Source organism: Arachis ipaensis, chromosome B10, assembly GCF_059453495.1.
Source record: "Arachis ipaensis isolate K30076 ecotype BB chromosome B10, ASM5945349v1, whole genome shotgun sequence".
Taxonomy (NCBI): domain Eukaryota; kingdom Viridiplantae; phylum Streptophyta; class Magnoliopsida; order Fabales; family Fabaceae; genus Arachis; species Arachis ipaensis.
In genome coordinates, this window is record NC_142435.1 from 13,117,414 (window position 1) to 13,122,539 (window position 5,126).

The following is a 5,126-nucleotide window of genomic DNA, read 5'->3' on the forward strand; positions in this document are numbered from 1 at the left end:
TTTTCTCATCATCAGTAAACCTGAATAAAATAGTAGATCTTTTGAATAAGAGGCAATAAAATTTCAAGTTTTTAATAATAAAAATTCTAATTAGTTACATGTGGTGGTAATGCTTTTTCTCTTCTGAATGAATGCTTGAACAGTGCATATGTCTTTTGAATTTGTTGTTTAAGACTGTTAAATATGTTGGCTCTTGAAAGAATGATGAACATGAGACATGTTATTGATAATCTGAAAAATCATAAAAAAAATGATTCTTGAAGCAAGAAAAAGCAGCAAAGAACAAAGCTTGCAGAAAAAAAAATATAATAATATAGAGAAAGAAAAAGAGAAAGCAAGCAGAAAAAGCCAATAACCCTTAAAACCAAAAGGCAAGGGTAATAAAAAGGATCCCAAGGCTTTGAGCATCAGTGGATAGGAGGGCCTAAGGGAATAAAATCCTGGCCTAAGCGGCTAAACCAAGCTGTCCCTAACCATGTGCTTGTGGCGTGAAGGTGTCAAGTGAAAACTTGAGACTGAGCGGTTAAAGTCAAGGTCCAAAGCAAAAAAAGAAGAGTGTGCTTAAGAACTCTGGACACCTCTAATTGGGGACTTTAGCAAAGCTGAGTCACAATCTACAAGGTTCACCCAATTATATGTCTGTGGCATTTATGTATCCGGTAGTAACACTGGAAAACAAAGTGCTTAGGGCCACGGCCAAGACTCATAAAATAGTTGTGTTCAAGAATCATCATACTGAAATAGGAGAATCAATAACACTATCTGAATTCTAAGTTCCTATAGATGCCAATCACTCTGAGCTTCAATGGATAAAGTGAGATGCCAAAACTGTTCGGAAGCAAAAAGCTACTAGTCCCGCTCATCTAATTAGAATCTGAGCTTCACTCAAAAACTCTGAGATATTATTGCTTCTCAACCTATTAGTCTTCTATTTTATTTGTCTAGTTACTTGAGGACAAGCAACAGTTTAAGTTTGGTGTTGTGATGAGCGGATATTTTATACGCTTTTTGGGGTTAATTTCATATAGATTTTAGTATGTTTTAGTTGGTTTTTAGTTTATTTTCATTAGTTTCTAGGCAAAATTCATATTTCTGGACTTTACTATGAGTTTGTGTGTTTTTCTATAATTTCAGGTATTTTCTGGCTGAAATTGAGGGAGCTGAGCAAAAATTTGATTCAGGCTGAAAAAGGACTGCTGATGCTGTTGGATTCTGACCTCCCTGTACTCAAAATGGATTTTCTGGAGCTAAAAGACTCCAAATGGCGTGATTAGACATCCAGGGCTTTCCAGAAATATATAATAGTCCATACTTTGCTCAAGGATAGACGACGTAAACTGGCGTTCAACGCCAGTTCTCTGCCCAATTCTGGCGTCCAGCGCTAGAAACAAGTTGCAAGTTGGAGTTCAACGCCAGAAAAGGATCCAAAGCTGGCGTTGAATGCCCAAAACAGCCCCAGGCACGTGAAAGCTTTAGTCTCAGCCCCAGCACACACCAAGTGGGCCCCAGAAGTGGATTTCTGCACTATCTGTTATAGTTTACTCATTTTCTGTAAACCTAGGTTACTAGTTTAGTATTTAAACAACTTTTAGAGATTTATTTTGTATCTCATGACATTTTAGATCTGAACTTTGTACTCTTTGACGGCATGAGTCTCTAAACTCCATTGTTGGGGGTGAGGAGCTCTGCTGTGTCTCGATGAATTAATGCAAGTATTTCTGTTTTCCATTCAAACATGTGTGTTCCTATCTAAGATATCCATTCGCGCCTAAATATGGAGAAGGTGATGATCAGTGACACTCATCACCTTCCTCAATCCATGAACGTGTGTCTGACAATCACTTCCGTTCTACATCAGATTGAATAAATATCTCTTAGATTCCCTAATCAAAATCTTCGTGGTATAAGCTAGATTGATGGCAGCATTCATGAGAATCCGGAAAGTCTAAACCTTGTCTGTGGTATTCCAAGTAAGATTCTGGGATTGGATGGCTGTGACAAACTTCAAACTCACGAGTGCTGGGCGTAGTGACAGACGCAAAAGGATAGTAAATCCTATTCTGGTACGATTGAGAACCTGCAGATGATTAGCCGTGCGGTGACAGCGCATTTGGACCCTTTTCACTGGAAGGATGGATGGTAGCCATTGACAACGGTGATCCACCTACACACAGCTTTCCATAGGAGGACGTGCGTGCGTGAATCAGAAAACAGAGGAAAGCAGAATTTCAGAAGACAAAGCATCTCCAAAACTCCAACATATTCTCCATCATTGCATACAAGTATAATTTGTGTTCTGCTCTTTTATTCCTTGCAATCAAATTTGATAAGTGAATTATTTTATTGTTTTCCTGACTAAGAGTTACAAGATAACCATAGATTGCTTCAAGCCAACAATCTCCGTGGAATCGACCCTTACTCACGTAAGGTATTACTTGGACGACCCAGTGCACTTGCTGGTTAGTTGTGCGGAATTACATTGTGAAGTAATTTTCGTGCACCAATTACAAATTGAAAATTAATAGTATACCTTTGTTTTGTGATAATATGAGTGCAATAAATATTTCAAAAAATCCTGTACTGCACTCTAGAACCAAGCACATGGAAGTTCGATATCACTTTATTAGGGAACATATGCAAAAGGGTACTATTGATATCCAATTTGTAAAATCTGAAGAGCAACATGCTGACATTTTTACTAAACCTCTGTATGAAGACAGATTTTGTTCATTAAGAAACAGTTTAGGGATGATGGATTTAAGTTCTGTTGAAAAAATGTGATTTTCATGCCTCTGTGTGTTTTTGTCTCGTAGGCCTCAGGGAGACAAATCTGGGCACATGATGAACAAGTCATTAAACAGGGGGAGACTGAATTCTGGTACCTTGAACTCAAGCCTGTTCAACCACCTTGGGGCCCACTCTATGATATTGGTTCATTATTTTTGGTATCATAAATTTACCTTTTTCAAATAATTTATTTTTAAAAAGGTTTTTACATCATATCTTCTAAAATAGGAGTTTTTGTCAAATCAAATCTTTTCCTATATCTTCTCCCACTTTTTAAGGAAAGGTCTTTTCGGTTATTCTTTTTTATTTTTAAATTCCTTATTAAAAACCGTTTTCATTCAATGCTGTTTGCTTTAAGTGAGATATCTTCCACTCAGCATTTATGATGGTGTAACCTCTCTCCACCTTCCACTCTCTTCGCCACTCTCTTCAACTTCTTCTTCTCTATTTCACTTCCTTCAACATGAGAAAGAAACTTCCTACCCGTAGAAGCACTCGTACTCCCATTTCTAAAAATCCTCCATCATCTAAAGGGCCTCAATCCCACACTCACATACATATTTAACTCTCACTCATCCTCTTCACCCTCTTCTCATTCCACTAGTTCTATGAGGAGAAAAGTCATTTATCCAAAGGCTTCAACACATAAGGAAGCGGGATCATCACAAAAGAAGGATGTAAAAGAAAAAGGGCCTTTGCCTGAATAGGAAGAAGACTCCCCTCCTCGTCCCTCTCCACCACGGCGCTCCAACCTTCATCCCTCAAGTTTTTCTCCGCGTTCCAAACGGTCTATCCTTCATGACACTCGAGAACCATCAAACATTGACTCCTTAGATTTTAAGAAGAAATATGGTAAAAGGCACTCTCACTTTGATCCTTACCGCTTTATCTCCTGTGCGGCTTATGAGTTTCATTCCCAAGTGTTGGTAAACCGTCCCTTATGTGCCTCATTTGTTGTTAATCTGGAAAATCTTGCTCAGAAAGGAATTGATTTTACAATATTTTTTTATGATTTAAAATGGACTCCCATTTTTAAAATCTGAAAACCTGTTTATCCAAACTTGGTGCGTGAGTTTTATGCAAATTTGATTTTTCATGATGGGGAACTCCATTCTTATGTGAAAAAGGTTTATCTTTCTTTGAATAATAAAATCATAAGTTCTGCATTGGGATATCAAGATGAAGGATCCAAGGCTTATATTTCTAAAAAATGGGATGCCCATGTTGGTATTTCCCTTCAAGAAGCTCAGGTTCGGATTTGTGAAAACCTTTCTTCTCTAGATGGTACAAATTTAACTCATAAGGCTCTTGGTTCTGTTCAAGCTCTGTTGCATAGGATCATCACCCACATCATCATGTCACAAAGTGGCTCTTTTTAAAGGGTGACCGTTTGTGATACTCTTGTTTTATATGCCATTTTGAATTCTGTTCCTATCTCTTTTTCATATCTAATGATTAGGCATATATGGGACTGTATCCGTAGTGATAAAAAGTACAATCTGTCCTATGGCATATTTTTGACATGCATCTTTGAGTACTTTCAAGTTGATCTAAGTAATGAGCTAGTGGAGAATCAGGTATCTACTATCAAAGGTGGGGGAGTTCCCGAGTCGGCTAAAGGGAAAAAGGCAAACAGTTCAAAGGCATCAGTGTTCACTGATAGTGAAGATGAAAGTTTTCCCCATGCTGAAACCTCTGACAAGTCTCGGTTCTCTGAAACAGTAAAGAATGTCCTCACCGAGTTCTCAAATATGTCCAATCTGATGATTAAATCATAAAAAGAGGCTAGAAAGCAAGCCTTTAAGAATGAAAAAGCCTGGATAAAATGCCATGAAAGGGTGAATTTGCTTATCAAGCACTTCGAGACTGTTGACAATTTATGATCTATTGGTGCTTGGTGCACGAAATTGTGATCTCTGGTAATGGCTCCAAAAACTTGGTGCTCTAATCTCAATTCATAAATTGTCACAACTTCGATACAACTAACCAGCAAGTGCACTGGGTCGTCCAAGTAATAAACCTTACGTGAGTAAGGGTCGATCCCACGGAGATTGTTGGTATGAAGCAAGCTATGGTCACCTTGTAAATCTCAGTCAGGCGGATATAAAATGGTTATGGAGTTTTTGAAATTAATAATAAAATAAGGATAGAAACACTTATGTAATTCATTGGTGAGAATTTCAGACAAGCGTGTAGAGATGCTTTCGTTCCTCTGAATCTCTGCTTTCCTGCTGTCTTCATCCAATCAGTCTTACTCCTTTCCATGGCTGGCTTTATGCAAGGGCATCACCGTTGTCAGTGGCTACATCCCCTCCTCTTGTGAAAATGGTCCAAGATGC